We start from the raw sequence: 24,277 nt of genomic DNA on the forward strand, positions 1-24,277 counted from the left end.
CAGTATCATGCAGAAAAAAACTTCATTGTCTTAAAAATCTCCTGTGTTCCATTACCATATAATTAATCCCCATCACCCATTTTGCCCAACCCCCAACCCCATTCCCCCGGTAACCACTAATGTGTCCTCTGCATCTATGAGTTTGTTTCTGTTTTATTTTGTTCATTCATTTGTTTTGTTTTGTTTTTTAGATTCCACATGAGTAGAATCATACAGTAGTTGTCTTTCTCTGTCTGACTTATTTCACTTAGCATAATACGTTCAAGGTTCATCCTTGTTTTCAAAAATAGCAGGATTTCATCATTTTTTATGGCTGAATAGTATTCCGTTGTATATATAACCACACCTTCTTTATCCATTCATCCATTAATGGACACTTAGGTTGTTTCCATATCTTGGCTATTATAAATAATGCTGCAATGAACATAGGGATGCATATATATTTTCAAATTACTGTTTTTGTGTTCTTCAGTTAAATACCCAGATGTGGAATAGTTAGATCATGTGGTAATTCTATTCTTAATTTTTTGAGGAATTTCCATACTGTTTTCCATAGGCTTTTGTTTGTTGGGAGAGTTTCAAATTATTATTTCAATCTCCCTACTATTAATCAGTCTATTCAGAATTTCTCTTCATTCATGATTCTATTTTGTGAGATTATATGTTTTTATGAATTTATCCATTTCTTCTAGGTCTTCAATTTGTTGGCATATAATTGTTCTTAGTAGTCAATTATAACCCTAGTCGTATTATAATACTACAAGTAATCTCTTATAATCCTTTGTATTTCTGTGCTATCAGATGTAACTTCTCCTGTTTAATCTATGATTTTGAGTTCTCTCTCTTTTTTTTCTTTGTTAGTCTAGCTAAATATTTGCTGATTTTGTTTATCTATTCAAAGAACCAATTCTCAGTTTCATGGATCTTTTCTATTGTTTTTTGGTTTTGTCTCTATTTCATTGATTTCCCTTCTGATCTTTATAATTTCCTTTCTTCTTCTAATTTTGGGCCTTCTTTATTCTTATTTTTCTAGTTTTTTATGTGCAAAATTAGATTATTTGAATTTTTTCTTATTTCTTGAGGTGGATCTGTACTGCTATGAACTTTCTTCTTAGAACCACTTTTGCAGTATCCTATAGATTTGGTATGCCATATTTCTGTTTTCATTTGTCTGTAGGTATTTTAAAATTTCTCCTTTGATTTCTTTGATGACCCATTGGTTGTTCAGTAGCATGTTTTTAATCTCCATGCTTCTGTGTTTCTCTTGTTTGTTTCTTTGTGATTGATTTCTAGTTTCATACCATTTGGTTGGAAAAGATGCCTAAAGTGATTCAACTTTATTGAATTTATTAAGACTTGTTTTATGACCCAAAAATGTGTTCTATCCTGGAGAATGTTCCATGTGCACTTGAGAAAAAAATGTATTCTACTGCTTTTAGATGGAATATTCTATATATATCTGTCTATTAAGTTAATCTGGTAAATGTGTCATTTACATTCATTGTTTGTTTCCTTATTGATTTTCTGTGTGGATGATCTATCCATTGACATAAGTGGCATGTTACAGTCCCCTATTATTATTGTATTGCTTTCAATTTCTCACTTTAAGTCTATTATATTTGCTTTATACATCTTGGTGCTCCTCTGTTGGGTGCATATACATTTATAAATGTTATATCTTCTTGCTGGACTGACTCCTTTATCAATATATAATGACATTCTTTGTCTTCTGTTGAAGTCTTTGACTTCAAGTCTATTTTATCTGATATAAGTATAGCTACTCCAGCTTTCTTTTCATTTGCATTTACATGGAATATCTTTTCCCACCCATTCACTTTCAGACTGTGTGTGTCCTTTCTTCTGAAATGAGTCTTTTGTAGGCAGCATATAGAAGGATCTTGTTTTTATATCAATTCAGTTACTCTATATATTTTGATTGGCAAATTTAGTCCATTTGCATTTAAAGTGATTATTAGTAGGTATGTACTTATTGCCATTTAGTTAATTATTTGCTGGCTGTTTTTGTAGTCCTCTATGTTCCTTTCTTCTTCTTCCCTCTCTCTCCCCTTGTATTTTGTTGGGGTGTTTTAGCGTTATTCTCATCTTCTTTTCTGTATTTATTGTAAGGTTTTTGTGGTTACTGAGGTTCACGTATGACATCCCAGGTATTATTGGGGTGGCCAGAAGGTTTATTCGGTTTTTTCCATAAATGGCTCTAGTAGTGCTTAGTTGTCTTTAGCTTCATTCGAAACAATTTTGTTAGACTGTATTGTGACAGCTGTCATATCAGCATGCATTAAAAAAAAGACTTATCAAAACTGATGAATCTTTGTGTAGCCATTTTAATATTGAAGATGGAAGAAAAGAGCAACATTTTTGGCATATTATGCATTAGTATTTCAAGAAAGGTGAAAACACAACTGAAATGCAAAAAAAAAAGAGATTTATGCAGTGTATGGAGAAAGTGCTGTGACTGATTGAACGTGTCAAAACCGGTTTGTGAAGATTGATGCTGGAGATTTCTTGCTGTATGAGGCTCCATGGTTTGGGTAGACCAGCTGAAGTTGATAGAGATCAAATTGAGACATTCACTGAGAAAAATCAACGTTATACCACGTGGGAGATAGCTGACATACTCAAAATATCCAAATCAATTGTTGAAAATCATTTGTACCAGCTTGGTTATATTAGTCATTTTGATGTTTGGGTTCCACATAAGTTAAGTGAAAAAAACCTCTTGACCATATTTCCCCATGCGATTGACTACTTAAATGTAATGAAAACATTTTGTTTTTAAAACAAATTGTGACAGGGAATGAAAAGTGGATACTGTACAATAATGTGGAATGGAAGAGATCATGGGACAAGTGAAATGAACCACCACCAACCATACCAAAGGCCACTCTTCATCCAAAGAAGGTGATGTGTACATGGTGGGATTGGAAGGGAGTCGTCTGTTATGACCTCCTTCCAGAAAACTAAACAATTAATTCCAACAAGTACTGCTCCCAATTACACCAACTGAAAGCAGCACTCAATGAAAAGCATCCAGAAATAGTCAACAGAAAATGCATAATCTTCCATCAGGATAATGCAGGACCACATGTTTCTTTGATGACCCAGCAAAATCTGTTACAGCTTGGCTGGTAAGTTCTGATCCGTCCCCTGTTTTCACAAGACATTGCACCTTCGGATTTCCATTTATGTCAATCTTTACAAAATTCTCTTAATGTAAAAATTTCAATTCCCTGGAAGACAGTAAAAGGCACCTGGAGCAGTTCTTTGCTCAAAAAGATAAAAAGTTTGGGGAAAATGGAATTATGAAGTTGCTGGAAAATGGCAGAAGGTAGTGGAACAAAACAATGAATATGTTGTTCAATAAAGTTCTTAGTGTTGGACAGCTACATGTAAACAAATGAAATTAGAACACTCCCTAACACCATACACAAAAGTAAACTCAAAATGGATTAGAGACCTAAATGTAAGACTGGACACTATAAAACTCTTAGAGGAAAACATAGGAAGAAAACTCTTTGACATAAATCACAGCAAGATCTTTTTTGATTCACCTCCTAGAGTAATGGAAATAAAAACAAAAATAAACAAATGGGACCTAATGAAACTTCAAAGCTTTTTCACAGCAAAGGAAACCATAAACAAGACGAAAAGACAACCCTCAGATTGGGAGAAAATATTTGCAAGCGAATCAACAGACAAAGGATTAATCTCCAAAATATATAAACAGCTCATACAGCTCAATATTAAAGAAACAAACAACCCAATCCAAAAATGGGCAGAAGACCTAAATAGACATTTCTCCAAAGAAGACATACAGTTGGCCAAGAAGCACATGAAAGGCTGCTCAACATCACTAATTATTAGAGAAATGCAAATCAAAACTACAATGAGGTATCACCTCACACCAGTTAGAATGGGCATCATCAGAAAATCTACAAACAACAAATGCTGGAGAGGGTGTGGAGAAAAGGGAACCCTCCTGCACTGTTGGTGGGAATGTAAATTGATACAGCCACTATGGAGAACAGTATGGAGGTTCCTTAAAAAACTAAAAATAGAATTACCATATGATCGAGCAATCCCACTACTGGGCATATACCCAGAGAAAACCATAATTCGAAAAGACACATGCATCCCAATATTCATTGAAGCACTATTTACAATAGCCAGGTCATGGAAGCAACCTAAATGCCCATTGACAGATGAATGGATAAAGAAGATGTGCTACACATATACAATGGAATATTACTCAGCCATAAAAAGGAAAAAAATTGGGTCATTTGTTGAGACGTGGATGGATCTAGAGACTGTCATACAGAGTGAAGTAAGTCAGAAAGAGAAAAACAAATATTGTATATTAACTCATATATGTGGAACCTAGAAAAATGGCACAGATGAACCAGTTTTCAGGGCAGAAATTGAGACACAGATGTAGAGAACAAACATATGGACACCAAAGGGGGAAAGCCACGGTGGGGTGGGGGTGGTGTTGTGATGAATTGGGCGGTTGGGTTTGACATGTATACACTGATGTGTATAAAATTGATGACTAATAAGAATCTGCTGTATAATAAATAAATAAATAAATAAAGTTCTTGGTGAAAATGAAAAATGTGTCTTTTATTTTTACTTAAAATCCGAAGGAACTTTTTGGTCAACCCAATAGTAAACTGTTTTAAGTTGGTAGAAACTTAAATTTGAACACATTCCAAAGCTTTATTGTTTTGTCCCTTCCCCTGCCATTTTATACTTTGATGATGTATTTTATACTTTTGAGGACACATTTTATATTTTTATATTGTATGCATCCCTTAGCTAACTTTCTGTACTTTTACTGCCTTTGTCTGGTAACCTTCATGCTTGCTTTATAAGTGATTGATTCATTACCTTTATTATATATTTACCTTTTCCATTATGATTTTTTGCTTTCATATGTTTTCTTGTTATTAATTAGTGCCATTTCTTTTCCACCTAAAGAAGTTATTTTAATGTTTCTTGTAGGGCTGGTTTAGTGTTGATGAACTCCTTATCTTTTGCTTATCTGGGAAACTCTTGGTCTCTCTTTCAATTCTGTATGATAACCTTGCTGGGTAGAGAATTTTTGGTTAAAAAATTGTTTTCCTTTCAGCACTTTGAATATGTCATGCAACTCCCATCTGGCCTGTAAAGTTTCTGCTGAAAAATCTGCTGACAGCCTTATGGGATTTCCCTTGTACATAACAAGTTTTTTTTTTTTTTTTCTCTTCCTGCTTTTAGGATTCTTTCTTTTTTTTTAATTGGAGTATAATTACTTAACAATGGTGTGTTAGTTTCTGCTTTATAACAAATTTAATCAGTTATACATATACATATGTTCCCATATCCCCTCCCTTTTGCGTCTCCCTCCCACCTTCCTTATCCCACCCCTCCAGGTGGTCACAAAGCACCGAGCTGATAGGATTCTTTCTTTGTCCTCAACTCTTACCATGTTAATTATATGACTTGATGTGTGTCTCTTTGGGTTCATCTTATTTGGAAATTTCTGGGTTTCCTGGACCCGGATGTCTGTTTCCTTCTCAAGATTAGGTAAGTTTTCAGCCATTATTTCTTCAAATAATTTTTCTGGTCCTTTCTCTCTCTTCTCCTCTGGGACCCATATAATGTGAATGTTATTCCACTTAATCTTGTCCCAAAGGTCCCTTAAAATGTCTTCACTTTTAAAAATTCTTTTCTCATTTTGCTGCTCTGTCTTGGTGAGCTCCTTTGTTTTGTCTTCCAGCTCACTGATAAATTCTACCTCATCCATTCTTCTATTGAACCCCTGTAGTGTATTTTTCATGGGTACTTTATTATATTTTCTATCTCTTTTTTTGAAGTCCTTACTGTGTTCATCCATTCTTCTCCCGAGTTTGGTGAGGATCTTTATGACCTTTACTTTGAATACTTTATCAGGTAAGTTACTTGTCTCCATTTTGTTTAGTTTTTTTATTTTTTGAGATTTTTTCTTGTTCTTTCAATTGAAACATATTCCTCTGTCTTCTCATTTTACCTAATTTTCTGTGTTTGTTTCTATATATTAGGTGTATCAGCTATTTTCCCCAATCTTGAAAGAGTGGCCTTATTTAGGAGATGTCCTGTGGGGCTCCTAAAAGCAGCCCTGCCTGGCCACCAGAGCCAAGTGCTCAATGGGTGTCTCTTGTGGTGGAGCCAAAGCTGCCATGGGACACTGGTGGGTGGGGCTGTCCCCCTGGACTAGCTTCAGGACCTGGTGGTAGCTGTTACAGGACACTGGTAGGTGGAGCTATCACTTGGCTGACTTTGAGGCCTGGTTAAGGTGCAGAAATGGGCAGGGCTCTCAGTGGGGCATGCACACTGGTGTTAACAGGTTAGATGGAAAGATCCAAAATGGCACCCATCAGCACCAGTGTTAGCAAGGTAGCCTGAAATTGCATAAATGGTTCCCACCAGTGACTCAGTCCCTGGGGAGCATCTGAACTGGTTCCTGCCTCTTTGACAAATACTTCAAAATTAGTAAGTGGGTTCCCTTCACCTATGATGTTTTTGCACTGGTTTTCAGGTTGAGTGTGTCTGCATGTGAGCCAATTAAGAGTGGATTTTCCATTTTCTAGTTTTCCTGGGCATATTCCCATTGGTTTTCAAAGCCAGGTGTTTAGGGGCCTTGTTTCTTCTGTGCGGGATCTAAGGGTTGTGGTCCCTGATGTGGGGCTTGAATCTCTCGCTCCTCAGGGAAAACATTTTAACTTTTGTGATCCCTCCCAACTGTGGATTGCTGCAACTGGGTTTTGGGGTTTTTTCTTGGCAAGCTTGTATCTCTGCCTCTCCTACCCATCTCAGTGCTGTCATTTTACCCTTTTTTGTGAAGCCTCTGTTCATTCAATAAGGTTCCTTTCCAAGGGAATTATTCCATATGTAGTTGTAGATTTGTTGTTTCTGTAGGAGGTGAGTTCAGGATCTTCCTATGCCACCATATTGAACCCTCTTGGAAATTTTCCTCTTGATCACTTGGGAAAGCAGATTTATTTATAGATTATTCTTAAACTGACCTCAACTTTTTGAGGTTCAAGATTTCCATAAGGACCTTTTGGTTGATTCTACACCTTGAGGAAGCCCTGGGCTTTGTCTTCTGTTTTCTAAACCCTTTAAATCTGCAAAAATTAATGCTTAATTCCACATAGTTTGGTGAGTGTTATCAAGATGAAAACTTTAGTGTTCCACTTAATTTACTGTGAGGTAATTTTTATTTTATTTTTTTAGGTAATTTTTTAAAATACCTAGCCAAACAATTCCTCACTTTTTGTCAGACCTTAAAAGGCCCTAAAAATACTTTAAAGTGTTTTACCCATTATTTTTATTGTTTTCTTATGGAGGATCATTCTGGTCATGTAATCTGTTTTGTTGCTAAAAAATGGAACCATTTTGAAAGGACAGAAAAGATAGTGGTTTTATGTTTTCCTATATTTTATGTGCAACAAAAATATATTCTACTATTTTGATTTTGGGGTGGTCTTGACTGGTAATACGGTAGATTCAGAAGGACTAGAGACAGCATGTCAATAATGAAAAACAGAAAAAATTTATGATAATCATTCTTAACAACTTTATTTTCTTTCTACTTGAAGAACAGATTACAAGAGATAAGTCTGAAATCTTTTGGCATTATTCACTGCTTAATTTTTTAAGAGATAGCTTTAAAGGCATCTTCTCTTGCCAGTGTACTTAAAGATATGTTGTCAAAGCCTTTAGCATTATGTTTCTTCACAGCTGTGAAGGTAGTGTATTGCAGTGAGTGAATGATCGCTGTCACTTCTTTAGTAATCCCCCTGTCTTTGTGATTAGAACCATCTTATTTTGGCAGTGATACTGTGAAAATAGGAAATAGCTTTCATTTTGCAGTTATCTTAATGATATAATATTCTTTAGTGATATAATAATTTGAAAAGCCCTGAATTTCTGCAGCAAAGAATTAATTTGGCATGAGCTTATCAAACAAGGCCATAATTTGAAGTGGAAAAATTATCTTCAGTTAATCTTCACAATTTCTGAATTTATGACATCCCCTGCTTTTTTGAGTTTCGTAAATCTTGATAAAAGTTTTTATTATGCCCTTACAGTATAGAAAAGTATCTATATACTATTACAAGCTAAAATTTCTGCCAATTTATGCTACAAATACAGTTGCCATCTATAACCAGATAGCACAACAATTTCTTTGACATTTGTGGCTAGCTATGATAATGATATTTAACAGAAATGAAACTTATGACACTCATTTAAATGCTATTCTAATTTTTCCTTCCAGTTTTATTGAGATATAATTGATATACAGCACTATATAAATTCAAGCTGTACAACATAATGGTCTGACTTACATACATCCTGAAATGATTATCACAATAAGTTTAGTGAAAATCCATCATTTCATATAGATACAAAATTAAAGAAATAGAAAAAGATGTTTTCTTGTGATGAGAATTCTTAGGATTTACTCTCAACAATTTTCATATATAACATATAGCAGCATTAATTATATTTATCATGTTGTACATTATATCCCTAAGGTAGCCATATTTTTAATCTGAGTCCAGCCACTAATCCAGATACCAAATGCACAAAGCTGGAAACCATGGAGATATGGTCAGAATTGAAATTGTTTTGAAACCTTCCTGCAATTGCTTTGTTTATTTCTGTTCAGCTCAGTAGTGTGTATAATTGTAACAAATTTCTTTTCTCAGAACTTGAAGTCAGAGTAGTTACAAAGAGATTTATCTTTGATGCAACCAAGATATAATCTATCACCATTGGTGCCTCCAGTTACATTTCTCAACCACTAACCTGATTGTTTTACTTCCCAGCTCAAAAAATAAAAAACCTTTGCTGTCTCCTCAGTACTCAAAGGATAAAGTTAAACTCTCTCTCTATATATATATGTATATATACTAACTTAAAAGTCCTAATATCCTCTCCAGTTTCCTTTCCTATCACTTTCTCTCAATGTCTCTTATTTTTCCATGCTTTAGCTGTACACATCTTGCCATTCACATATCACATTGTGCCTATATACATGTGGACATCCTGTTCATTCTGCCTGCAATGTCCATTCCTTTCAATGACACAAGAACAACTGATTCATTTTTCAAGGCCCAGCTCTTATATTACTTCCTCTGTGAAGCCTTACTTTACATTCCCAGGTACAGTTAAGTTATTATTTCTTTATTAGATATGGTACACCAGGCTTCAGTAATAAATAGATCCCCAAATTTTATCACGTTAGCACTATATAAATATTTTCTGTCTTTCAACATTTGTGAGAGATTTTTCAGGTTGGTGGACTAGCTCTCCTCTATGTAGTCATTCAAGACCTAAGCTGAGAAAACACTCCAATCCTCAACACATGACTTTCATTTTGCCCTGAATGTCAACATCCTAGGCAGCCAGAAAGAAGAAAGAGCATGGAGGAGCAGCAAGCATGGGTAGTTTTAGGATCTAGATCTGGAAATGGGGTATGTCACTTGTGTTCAAATTTTATTTGAGACAACATATTCCCTTGGCCATACCTAACTACATTAGGTGCTAGATTGTGGCCTAGTTGTGGGCCCAAAAATGGAAGAAAAACTTTAGTGGAGAGCTGTAATTTCTACCATATCCTCCTAGAGGTTTCCCATAACACTACATAAGCATATTTCCATTTGTAATGCAATTATCTTTTTGTATGTTTTTCTCTCTCAATAATCTGGTCTTAAACTGTGAGTTTTTTGAGAACTGGGACTTTCATCAGTATTCATAATTCACTCCCTCAATAAATGCTTATTAAGTGTCATATGTGTGGCAGGGTCTCAGTACCTATTACATATTTCCAAATTAATTAGTTAAATAACAGAGCTTATAGTATTATGGAGTAGGGATTGGCAAATATGTTCTGAAAAGGGCCATATAGTAAATATTTTAGACTTTGTGAGACACATACAGTCTCTGTCACAACTACTGAACTCTGACTTTGTAATGTATAGGTTTCCCAGCTTGGCCTGTGGTAGGCCATAAATTGCCAACCTCTGGCATGGGGAATATATGCTAAGATATAAAGTCACTGGCTATTTCTATAGCCAAAAAAGGTATAAAATATATCAAATAGTTTTAATAATTACTTGGAAGACCAATATAAAAGAATTTTGTTGGCTGAAGCAAGATGGAAAAGACTCAATTTTCTCTGTTTCTTGGCTCTAAATAAAATTCAATACTATAACAAAGGGGCTCAAAAATGTAGAAAGCAAAAGGTAGACTGGCTAGAGAGCCCAGAACTTGGAGCAGGACCCTACAGTGAGCTCCCTAGGTTTCCTTTTTATCTTCCATGTATCCTGGAGTGGGTGCTGGAGAGTTCAGCAACCCCAAAACACCAATAGGTATAGAAAAAATAACCCTCAAAAAAGTTTGCTCCCTCTGGCCAAAGGATTGAAAAGGGGGGAGCCCAGCAGGGACTTAATGGTAAGACCTAAGCCTGCTGGCATCAGTAGAAATGATCCTCTAGAATTAGTGGCAAAAGCGGATTGATTCACGGAGTGATAGCTCACCACGTTCCCTACACCTGCTGGAGGAAGTGGATACAATCTGCCCACAGTGGTAACAGCAGAACATGGGCAGGACAATTCCCTCCATACTCAATACTAAGAGGTAGCAAGTATGACCCATATTAGAGGTACCAATGTGCCTGGTGTCTCCTGGCCCTTCACCCAGAAGAATATGACTCAGGGCTAGAATCTTTTGACCTTCCTCCAATGACAGAGAGTGACTTAGGCTTGGTGGCCCCAGCCCCTCCACCTAGTAGGAGAAGAAGGCCCAGGTAAGCACTTCCCTTCCCTGAAGGCAAAAGCAGAAATATAGTGGGAAGTCCATCAGCAGGCATCCAGTGGGAGAATAGGTCAGGGGAAATGCTCTCCATCCTCTGGGTCTGGTATGCCTACTCCATACCTAACAACACTGGGTAGCATCACCAGGGATCCAGCAGGAGTTCAAGCAGAGCTAGAAGTTGGAAACACCAAAACAGCATCATAAGAGCTCAGGAATCTCAATTTTCACTGGAACTACAGATCACAAATGTAAGCCACAATCTACATGATAAACCTAAACAAGGTGACTGCTTGCTAAATTCAAAGATTTAGATAGGATCAAGAGTCTCCTGACATCTAAAATATACACACTATGACAGAAAATCACCTATCATACCAAGAGCCAGGAAAGTCACAACTGGAATGAAAAGAAAAATGATGCCAACACTAAAATGAATCAGAAGTTGGAACTACCTGATAGATATTTTAAAGCTGCCACCATAAAATTGCTTCAATGAGCAGTTACAAGTTATCTCAAAACAAATTAAAAAAAGATCTCAGCAAAGGAAGAGAAGTTATAGAAAAGAATCAAATGGAGATGATAGAACTAAAAATATGATAACTGAAATAAAAACTCACTTGATGAGATGAATAATGAGAGGATATGACAGAAAATATAATCTGAACTAGAGGACTGAAAAATAGAACTTAATCTGAACAAAGGAGAGAAAATAGACTGAGGAAAAAATAAACAGAAACACAGGGATCTGTGGGAAAATAACAAAAAAAAATTAACATTTACAGATCCCAAAGGGTCTATGAGTCCCAGAAGGAGTAAAGAAAGAATAAAGGGCTGAAAAAGTATTGAAGAAATAGTGGTGTAAAACTTCCCAAATTTGGCAAAAGGCATAAACCTACAAATTTAAGAATGGAGTGAATCTCAAATAGGATAAACCCAAAGGAATCCATGCTAAGATACAACATAATTAAACATATGAAAACTAAAGGCAGGAAAACATCTTCAAAGCAACCAGAGAGAAATGGCCCATTACTCATAGGGGAACACCTATGTGAGTGGCAGAGGAATTTTCGTCTGAAATCATGGAACCCAGAAGAAGGAGGCACAACATTTTTCAAGTCATGAAAGAAAAAAATCTATATACTCCCAAACCTATATCTATTCTTCATCAATGAAGTGGAAATAAAGACATCCTCAGGCAAAGGGAAATTAAGAGAATTTATTATTAGCAGACTTTTCCTAAATAAATGATTAGGAAAACTCTTCAAACAGAAGGAAATTATAGCAGACGAAGGCTTGGAAACTCAGAAAGGAAATAAGAATAAATAAATTGATAAAATATGGGTATATAATAGACTGTCCTTCCCCTCATAAGTTTTCTAAGTCATATGTGATGGTTGAAGCAAAAATTCTAACAACATCTATTGTAATGCTCAATGTATGTAGAGGAAATACTTGAGACAATTATATTTTAAATGTGTGAGAGTGAAAGGAAGTAAGCATCAATACTCCTTTCAAAGTAGTAAAACATGGATACTAGCAGGCTGTGATAAGCTATGTATAGATATTGTAATACCTATAGCAATCCCTAAAAATCTATGCAAAATGACATACCCAGAAGCAGTATAAATAAAACAAGAGGAATCCTGGGAAAATGTTCAAGTAACCTACAGGAAGGAAGAAAGGAAAAACAAAGGAAAGAAACAGAAAATTAATAATAAAACACAGACAAACCCTAATAGAGCAATAATTACACTAAATATAAATGGTTTAACTACACTAATTAAAAGAGATTCACAGAATGGATTAAAAAATATGAGCTAATAATATTCTGTTTACAGGAAATTCATTTAAAATACATCAACAGAGGTATGTTGAAAGTTAAAGGATGGAAAATGATATATCATGCTAACATTAATTTAAGAAAAATAGGAGTGGCTATATTAATATTGATAAAGTGACTTCAGAGCAAAGATAAATTACTGCCAAAGAGATGTTACATAATGATAAAAGAGTCGATCACCGAGAAGTTATAGTGGTCTTAAATGTGTATGCATCAAACAACTGAGCTTCAAAAATACATTTAAAAACTCAATAAAGCTGAAAGAAAAAATAGAGAAATCCAAAATTATAGTTGGGCACTACAACACCCCACTCTCGGCTATTGATAGAACTTACAGATGGAAAATTTGCAAAGATATAGAATAACTCAACAAAATCATCAGCCAATAAAATCTAATTGGCATTTATAGAATACCCCACTCAACAACAGCCGAATACACATGTTTTCAAGCACCCATGGAACATTCATCGAGATAGACCATGCATTAGTCTTCGTGCTGTCATAACAAAATACTACAGACTGGGTAGCTTAAGAAATAGAAATTTTGTTTTCTAATAGTCCTGGAGGCTAGAAATCCAAGATCAAAGTTCTGGCAATTTCAATTCATGGTGATATCTCTCTTCTTACTTGCAGATAGCCACCTTCTCCCTGTCTTTACATGGCCTTTCCTCTGTCTATGCATGGAAAAAGAAAGGGAGAGTGAGCTCTCTGGTATCTCTTCTTATAAGGACACAAATTCTATCATATCAGGACCCCACCTTTATGATCTCATTTAAACTTAATTACTTCCTTAGAGGCCTTATCTCCAAATACAGACACATCAGGGGTTAGGGCATGAACTTATGAAGTTTGGGGGGACACAGTCAATTTCTAACAGACCATATCCTCAATCATAAAACAAATCTCAACAAATTAAAAAGAATTGAAATTATACAGAGTATGTTCTTCAAACATAACATAATCAAACTAGAAATCAGTAACACAAAAGCAATAAGAAAATATTCAAACATTAAAAATTAAACAACACACTTCTATCTAATCCATGGGTCAAGGAAGAAGCCTTAAAAGAAAATTTAAAATACATAGAACTTAATGAAATAAAAACTTAACATATAAAAATATATGGTATGCAGGTAAAGCAATGCCAAGAGGGAAATTTATAAAACCAAATATTATCAAATAGAAATGAAAGGTCTCAAATCTATAATCCAAGTTTCAAGACACTAGGGAAAAAAGAGCAAGGTAAATCCAAAGCAAGCAGAAGGAAAGAATAAATGTATGAGCAGAAATCAATCAAATTGAAAGTAGTAAAACAAGAATATAAATGAATCCAAAGCTGGTTCCTCAATAATATCAATACAATTGACAAATCTTATGCAAAAATGACAAAAATAGAAAGAGAGGAGTCATAAACCACCAATATCAGGGCTGAAAGAAATCATATAGCTACTAAAAGACACTAAAGGAATATTGTGAGGAACTTTATGCACATAAATTTAACAACTTAGAATAAATGGATCAATTCCTTGAAGACCACAAACTACCAAAACTGAACCAAGATGAAACAGTTAACCAAAATAGTCCTATAAAAATTAAAGAAATTGAATTTGTTATTAACAAGCTCCTGAAAAAGAATTTTCCAGGCCCAGACGGTGTCACTAGACAATTCTACTATGCACTTAAAGAATTAACAGCAATTGTATACAATAAATTTTTCAGAAATTGGAAGTTTTAAACTTATTTTATGAGGCAAGTGTTAACCTTGATATCAAAATGAGACAAAGAAAGGGCAGAGAAATATACAGACTAATATTTTTCACGAACATAGACATCACTCCTGGTGAATATGCTGTGAAGATTATTGAAATGACCACAAAGTATTTAGAATAGTACATGAATTTAGTTAATAAGGGAATGTCAAGGTTTGAGAGGATTAACTCTAATTTTGAAAAATTTTCTACTGTGGGTAAAATGCTACAGAGGAATTGTACATGAAAGGAAGAGTCAATTGATGCAGCAAACTTCATTGTTGTCTTATTTTAAGAAACTGCCACAGCCATCCCAACCTTCAGCAACCACCACCCTGGTCAGTCAGCAGCCATCAAAATTGAGGCAAGATTCTCCACCAGCAAAAAATGATACAACCACTATGGAAAACAGCATGGAGGTTCCTTAAAAAAACTAAAAATAGATCTACCATACCACCCAGCAATCCCACTACTGGGCATATACCCTGAGAAAACCGTAATTCAAAAAGAGTCATGCTACCACAGTGTTCATTGTAACACTATTTACAACAGCCAGGACATGGAAGCAACCTAAGTGTCCATCAACAGATGAATGGATAAAGAAGATGTGGCACATATATACAATGGAATATTACTCAGCCATAAAAAGAAATGAAATTGATGGACCTAGAGTCTGTCATAGAGAGTGAAGTAAGTCAGAAAGAGAAAAACAAATACTGTATGCTAACACATATATATGGGATCTAAAAAAAAAAATTGGTACTGATGAACCTACTTTCAGGGCAGGAATAAAGAGATAGACATAGAAAATGGACTTGAGGACATGGGGTGGGAGGGCGAAGCTGGGGCGAAATGAGAGTAGCATCGACATACATACACTACCGAATGTAAAATAGTTGGCTGGTGGGAAGCAGCAGCACAGCACAGGGAGGTGGGCTCAGTGCTTTGCAATGACCTAGAGGGGTGGGATAGGGAGGATGGGAGAGGCTCAAGAGGGAGGGGATATGGGGATATGTGTATGCCTACGGCTGCTTCGCTTTGTTGTGCAACAGAAACTAACACAGTACTGTGAAGCAATTATACTCCAGTAAAGATCTATTAAAAAAAAAAAAGATTATGACTGGCTGAAGGCTCAGATGCTTAGCATTTTTAAGCAATAAAGTGTTTTTAGTTAAGTATTTACATTGTTTTTTAAGACATAATGCTATTGCACACTTAATGGACTACAGTATAGTGTAAGTGTAACTTTTATATGCCCTGGAAAACCAAAGAAATAATTGTGTGACTCGCTTAATTGCAATATTCACTTTATTGCTGTGATGTGGAACTAAATCCACGATATATCTGAGGTACGCCTGTAATATGCTTAAAATTACAAAATTATAAAAGGTGGAGAACAGATTAGTGGTTGCCAGGGGTTAAGGACACACAAGAGAAGTGGTTGTGGTTATAAAAAGACAACATGTGTGATCTTTTTGGTGATGGAACTCTAAAAATAAAACTGATGAAGTCTGAACAAGATTGGTGGATTGTATGGGTCTCAAAATCCTGGTTGTGATATGGTACTATATTTGGGGGAAACTGATTAAATTTATGTGAGATATTTCTGTATTATTTCTTACAACTGCATGTGAACCTACAACGATCCCAATATAAAAGTTCAATTAAAAAAAAGTATGGTTTGGCATGAAAGAATCAGAAGTTGGTTAAGTCTATGAGAAATGAATTTTTAAAAATTCATAAGAAGGACACCATCTAACGATGCATTTTTCATAGCTAAAACAGGAAGCAAAATTATGAGAAGTATTTTTATGAAAAATTACTCTAATGGTCAATTGTGAATTAAAGAAAAAAAGTAGAAATGTGAATATAAATGGAAATGGCATACTCTTTTCTTTGGAAATAGTATTAAATTTACTTCTTGAAATTATAACAAGTAATTATACTGATATTTTGCTGCTCTATTTTTCTGATGAAATAATACTGGAATAAACTACCAGAAAGATGTGGATTTCTAAATCCATGAGGGATTTCAGACTCTGTGTTTGCACTCTTTGCTTTGGCAAGATCACTCTTATTTGGGGACCATGATTCCTGCTTAATTCAAAACCCTTCTGTGTGGGGAGGGAATCTTTCCCCTTCATGGAAATCTTGCCAGAAAAACAAAATTTTTTTGTGAAGACCAAAAAGCTCACAGGGTTTTTCATCTTGGTAGAAATTATTTAAAATTTTTCAGAATATTTGTCTTCTGAAGTTTATCAGACGTTTATTTTAATTCTATTAAATTAATACATTCTGAAAGAGGCATCACTAGGTTTAGGACAGAGGTGGAGAAAGAGAAGGGGGACATGTTTGACCTCCATAGCGTCCAAAGCATAGATGCCAGTTTTCTTCTCTCTCCCCAACATATTATGGGCTTTAAAAAAAATATTTTATTTATTTATTTATTTGGCTGTGCCGGGTCTTAGTTGTGGCAAGCGGGATCTTCGCTGCAGCATGTGGGATTTTTAGTTGCGGCATGTGAACTCTTAGTTGCGGCATGTGGGATCTAGTTCCCTGACAAGGTATGGAACCCGGGCCCCCTGCATTGGGAGTGCGGAGTCTTAGCCACTGGACCACCAGGGAAGTCCCTCCCCAACATATTATGTTTATTTCAGGACTCAACCTTGTGCTGTTTATTCTATCAGGTGGCTAATTGTGGAAGTAAATCCCCAAAGAAAGTTTTCTGGGTTTTTTTTCTGGTGGATATAGGTCAAATTGAAAATCTTCTAATTCTCCCTTGGCAACATATTACCACTTGAAGCTACTCTTCTACCATTTCACCCTTGAGTTTCTTTAAACATTAGAGTAAATGGCACCTTCATATGTATATCATTTCACATCATATCTATAACTCTGCCTGCCTGTTTATGATCTAATTTCTCTGACTTCATTACTTCACATTTCATTTAGATTCAGGATTCTCCTTCGTGGATTCCACAGTAAAGAAAAAAAAAAACTCACTGGGTCTCTCTGCTACCACTCTTTCATGCTTGATTATACTTTTGGCCTGATCATAAGGCAGCCCCACTGATTCTCTAGCTCATTCCCTGGTTTTATATCTTAAAAACATTTTAATATTCATTTAGGAATGCCTTGTAGGGTGATCCTTGAAATTATTATTACTTTTTTACTTCACCAGGCACACATTTAAAGATTTCCTGTTCTCTTCATGTAGGGAATTTTTTTTTCATCTTTGAAAAGTGTATTCCCCTCTACCCCCTACCACCTCTCTAAGCCTCTTTTACTTTGTCATATAGCTATGGAGATCTTAAAGTTTTTTTATTGCTAAATTGTTTTTAATCCACTGCACACATTTTTGGTCTTTTTTAAAAAGAGATGTAATTGACAAATAACACTGTGTAAGTTTAAGATGTTTAACATATTGATTTGATACATTTATATTGCAATATGTTTGCCAATGTACCATTAAATAACACCTTTATCAAGTCACATGATTATAATTTCTTTTCAAGTACTGGGAACAGGGGACTTCCCTGGTGGTCCAGTGGTTAAGACTTTGCCTTCCAATGCAGGGGGTGTGGGTTATATCCCTGGTCGGGGAGATAAGATCCCACATGCCTCGTGGCCAAAAACCAAAACATAAACAACAGAAGCAATATTATAACAAATTCAATAAAGGCTTTAAAAACGGTCCACATCAAAAAAATATTTAAATAAAAGTACTGGGAACAATTAATATCTAGTCTCTTAGCCAGTTTAATGTTTATAATACAGTTTTGCTGTCTATAATCACTGTACTGTGTATTACATCTCCAGGACTTATTTATCTACTAGTTGCAAGTTTGTACCCTTAAACTCTCCCATTCTCCTACTTCCCAGATCCATAGTAACCACCATTCCACTCTCTGCTTTTTCAAATTCATTTAAAAATTTTTCACATATAAGAGGTATCACACAATATTTGTCTTTCTCTGTCTGACTTATCTCACTTAGTGTAATGTCCTCAAAATCTATCCATGTTGTCCCAAAGGGCAGGATTGCCTTTGTTCTCATGGCTGGATAGTAATTCAGTTGTGTGTGTGTATGTGTGTGTGTGTGTATATCACATTATCTTTATCCATTCATCCATTGATGGACACAGGTTGTTTCCATTTCCATATCTTGGTTATTGTGAATAATGCTGCAATAGATATGGGAGTGCAGATATCTCTTAGATAATCTGCTTTCATTTCCTTTGGATATATACCCAGAAGTGGGATTGCTGCATCATATGGTGATTCTTTTTTTAATTTTTTGAGGAACCTCCATACTGGCTGCACCAGTTTATAATCCCACAAACAGTCAATAATAATTCCTTGTTCTCCATATCCTTGCCAACACTTGTCTTTGTATTTTTGATGATAGTCATTCTTACAGGTGTGAGGTGATAGCTTATTGTGGTTTTTATTTGTTTCCTTGATGATTAGTGATGTTCAGCACTTTTTCATGTACTTATTGGCCATTTGTATTTTTTTTTTTGGAAAATGTCTATTTAGTTCTTCTACCCATTTTAAAGTCTGATTTTGTTGTTATTGAGTTGTATGAGTTCTTTAAAAATTTTAGATATTAACCCTTTATCTGATACAAGGTTTGCCAATATTATTTTCCCATTCCATAGGTTGCCTTTTCATTTTGTTCATTGTTTTGTTTGTAGGGAAGAAACTTTTAAGTTTGATGTAGTCCCACTTGTTAATTTTTGCTTTTGTTGTTTGTGCTTTGGGTGTCATATCCAAAAAATCATTGCCAAGGCCAATGTTGAAGAATTTCTTCCCTATGTTTTCTACTAGGAGTTTTACAGTATGAAGCCTTATGTTTAAGTCTTTTGTCCATTTCGAGTTAACTTTTGTGAGTAGTGTAAGATAAGAGTCAAATCACATTTTTCTGCATGTATTTATCCAGTTTTCCCAGCACCATCTGTTGAAGAGACTGTCCTTTACCCATTGGATATTCTTGGCTCCTTATTGAATATTGGTTGACCATATATGCAGGTCATTATGTGCAATTAATTCTGGGCTCTCTATTCTGTTCCATTGGTCTATATGTCTATTTTTATGCCAGTACCATACTGTTTTAATTACTGTAGTTTTATAATATAGCTTGAAATCAGGAGGTGTGATACCTCTGGTTTTGTTCTTCTTTCTCATGATTGCTTTGGTTGTTCGGAGTCTTTTGTGATTCCATACAAATTTTAGGATTGTTTATATGTCCATGCTGCTCTCTCACTTCATCCCAGCTTCCCCTTCCTTCTCCCCTACCAAATGTAAAATAGATAGCTGGTGGGAAGCAGCCACATAGCACAGGGAGATCAGCTTTGTGCTTTGTGACCACCTAGAGGGGTGGGATAGGGAGGGTTGGAGGGAGACACAAGAGGGAGGAGATATGGGGATCTATGTATATGTATAGCTGATTCACTTTGTTATAAAGCAGAAAGTAACACACCATTGTAAAGCAATTATACTCCAATAAAGATGTTAAAAAAAAATAAAAATAAATAAAAAAAAATAAATGTGAGTTTCTTGCAGCCAAAAAAACAAATTTTAAGATTGTTTTTTTCTATTTATGTGAAAAAAAATCCATTGGAATTTTGATAGGGATTGCATTGAATCTATAGATGGCTTTGGATAGTGTGAAAATTTTAGTAATATTAATTCTTCTGATCCATGAACAAAGGATGTCCTTCCATTTGTTTTTGTCTTCTTTGATTTCCTTCAACAAAGTTTTGTAGTTTTCATTGATTTTTGGTCTTTTAAAGTAACTTTTAAAAGATTTTAGTTTGTAAAGGTATGTTTTAAAAAGTAGCAACACTTGCATTTTATCATCACTCTCTTTGCTGAAACTGAATAACCAAGTGATTGATAAGTCTGTTTTTTTTGTTTACACTAGTATGCGAAACTTCATCACTCTTATGCAGTAGTTCCTATGGATATTTTTGGTCTCTCAAAGTCATATTTTTTTACTTAGAGTCATACAAATCTCATTATAAGAAGTGGTCATTTGTTTTATGCAAATCTCAATTATCTATTTCATCTCAATGACATGTTTGATAAATTTGCTTGTGAATAATTAAAAACCTCCAGAAGTATAACATTTACTTATTTCCATTTTGGGTGGCAAAATTGTATTATTCTGGTCAAGTCTTCTGTGAAGTAGACATAGGCTACTAATTTTGTTAATGAATTTTACATTTTAAAGATGGTATCTTTGCACTCACATAGTTTGTACTGCCCTTTCCTTGTCTAAATATTCTATGCTTATACTATGTATGTTGACCCTTATACACACAACAGTATACTTCCCTATCAGCCCAGGCTGGGCCTTCCTGTAGTTATATATAACTTGGCATTGTAAATGGTTGGTTTTCCTCCTTCTATCAAATTGCTTAAAGGCTAGTTATATATCCTTACATGCTGGTCTACATTCCAATTCAGCTATTTTCCTTTTAAGGCTTCTAGAAAAAGTATAAAAAATATGTACTTATATTGTATTCTTACTTATTTTAAACTACTTCCTATATATGTCAATTGTGTATTTAAGAAGTTGTCATTGTAAGTTGTCTTCAATTTTATTTATACCACTGTCTTAGCCCTGACCCATTTTCCACTCCTTTCTTTAGTTTCCTTTGCTCTAGTGGGATCTACATTGGTTTGAATATTATGCTTTTCTACTAGCTTGCCTCATGTCCTTTCCTTTTTAGTACAAGATTCCTGATGACATTTTGTTCAAGAGGAACATAGCCTTCCTGTATAGTCTACAAGTATTAAAAGAGTTCTGTTGGGTTAGGAAGAATTTGGAGTATCCAGTCTTATTTCTCTGCATGGAACTGATGCTTTTTAGAAAACATTATCATAGAGATTTTGGCCTTGAGTTTCTTGTCTAGGGCTCTAAATTTGGCCTCCAAGACTAAATTTTCTTAAGTCTTAATATTTAAATGTGCAATGACTACTGGCTTTTCCTCCTGCCATCACTTGGGGCTTGCCTGGCACATGGTAGCCATGTAGCTAATATGGCTTAATGCTCTTACATAACCTTCATTATTATCATAGGCATGGCTATCTATGCAGTCTACGATCTAATCTATCAATACTAACACCACGTGTTGCTAACCTATCTTGTAGACATACTCTCCATATATAGGACATTGTAGCAACATATTGATGATTGCATCTCATTTAAGGATCTTTTTCTATTCAAGTCCACCTTCTTTAAGGACTTTTTTTTTCTCCTGAGCACCACAGTAACTGCCCTCATGGAAATGGGAATATTCTACAATAATCTAGAAACCCTTTGACGCTGTTTGTATCTGCTACTTCTCCTGTATTTACTGACAGAAAATGAGCCTATTCTATGAGGGCCAAGAGTTCTTTGAACTTAACGTGGACACACCACACTTTTCAGGGATGCTATAGCTCCCATGCTAGTCCTGACATTTAAAATTGAACATAGCAAGCCATACTAAATATTGTGGTGTTCAGAGTCCAAAGCTCTGACTTTGGGTCCTAGCTTCAACTATTTATATCCTTGAAGAAGTCATTTAAACATACTGTGCCTCGGTTTTCTTATCTGTAAAATGGTCCACCCCACACAGTTGTTGAAAGGATTGAATTAATTAATGCATTCAAAGTGTTACATAAAATTTTGCTATATAACTATATAAAATATATATTAATATAACATACTAATGCTATATATAATATGATATATAATATTAACATACTATATATCATATATCATATATATAATACTATATGTATATGGTTTTACAACTTAGATTTCATAGACTCATAAAATATTAGACCTGAAGCCACCCTAGAGATCATCTAATCCAAATACATATTTTTACAGATGACTAATCAGAGTCTCCCCCAAAATTAAGTTGCTCAAGTTTACTACAACTAGTGTGGCATACCTAGAGCTAGAACACAAGTGTCCTAATCTCTTTGCTTTTTTTCTGTTTGTTTCCTTCAGTCAGTTACCAAGTCCTATAGATTCTGCCTTGGAAAAGTGTTTGAACAAGAGTTAACATTTATTGAATATTATTACTGTGTGCTACACACTCTTCTAAGTATTTTGCATGTATTTCCACATTTAATCATAATGACAACCTCAAGATGTAGATACTATTTTTATTCCCATTTTGAAAATGAGAAAATTGGGGGGGGGGCAGAAATACTAAGTACAGTAAGTCCCCTACATATGAACGAGTTCCATTCCAAGAGCGCGTTTGTAAGTCCAATTTGTTCATAAGTCCAACAAAGTTAGCTCAGGTACACAATCGGCTATATAGTACTGTACTGTAATACGTTTATAATACTTTTCACACAAATAATACATAAAAAGCAAACACAAAAAATAAAGAAAACATGTTTAATCTTACAGGAAAGTACCTTGAAAAGTACAGTAATACAGTACAGCAGCTGGCATACAGGGGCTGGCATCGAGTGAACAGGCAAGAAGAGTTACTAACTGGAGGAGGGAGGGGAGGTGGGAGATGGTAGAGCTGAAGGGTCGTCAGCGATAGGAGACGGAGGGCAAGCTGCAATTTCACTCACGCTTGACGTTGATGGCACAGGTTCTGGTTCCTTGCTGGATTCAATTCTATCTACCCTCTTGAAAAAATGATCCAGTGATGTCTGGGTAGTAGCTCTTCTTTTCTCGTCATAGATGACATGGTAGCACTGGATTGCATTCTGAACGGCTGCTGCAACCTTCGTGTACCGTCCTGTGCCTCAAAAACTAACAGTGCCTCCTCAAATAAAGAAAATCCCCTTGCCATTTCCTGTGTTGTGAATCTCTTCTGTTCTTCAGTTACTTCTTCTTCCTCTTGTCTCTCTTTGTCCTTTCTCTGGGCCTCCAATTCCATCAGGTCTTCATTAGTAAATTCCTCGTGTTGCACAGCAAGGAGTTCAATGTTATAAGAACGAGCGACGTCTACCATCTTTTCGCCTCGCTCCACTTTCTCAATTATTTTCACTTTTGTTTCCATCGTTATTGCTTGGCTCTTCTTAGCAGTACCAGTTACATCACCACTGCTTTTACGCTTGCTTCTGGACATCCTGGGCTTGAACTAAAGATACTGTACTACTGTACTCTATACAGTACTGTACAGTAAAGTACACTAAAGCACAACTACTTGTAGAGGATGCACACACGTGACAATGTACGCCAGACACGTGAACTAACTTACGTGATTGGACATGCGAACACATGTTCATATCTTTGAAAGTTTGCAACTTGAAGGTTCGTATGTAGGGGACTTACTCTAATTTACTGAAAGATATGTAATCTTCCTAAGATTAAAGTTTCAAATGCTAATGAAATAATGTGACTAGTTGGATAGAAGTGATATGATTGGTATCCAAAGTAGGGTAATGTAGGGTATAAATAGCAGTGGTAGATTCCAGATTCTAACTCAGGCGGTCTCCAGAACTCATGTTATTAACCAAAATACTCCTCTATCTTTTTCTCTATATTTCCCTCACCACCACCATAGGCCAGGCCCTCAGTTCCTCCTAAAGGATTTCCCTGCTGTCTTCTTGCTCTTTTCCCTGCAATCCATTATCTTCACCTTGGTCTGATCAATATTCTTAGGCCACCACTTCATTCACATCATTATCTTTTTCAGGAACAAGTCATGATTCTTAATTGCCTATTATATCACATCCCAAATTCTGTCTCACTCACTCAAGTTTCTCTATAATATAGGCTCTCTTCATTGTCCAATATGATTGCTCACTATTCACCAGCATGAATCCTTTGCTCTATTCACATGAATGGCTGGACAAAACCT

The sequence above is a fragment of the Hyperoodon ampullatus genome, assembly GCF_949752795.1.
Source record: "Hyperoodon ampullatus genome assembly, chromosome: X".
In the NCBI taxonomy this organism is placed as follows: domain Eukaryota; kingdom Metazoa; phylum Chordata; class Mammalia; order Artiodactyla; family Ziphiidae; genus Hyperoodon; species Hyperoodon ampullatus.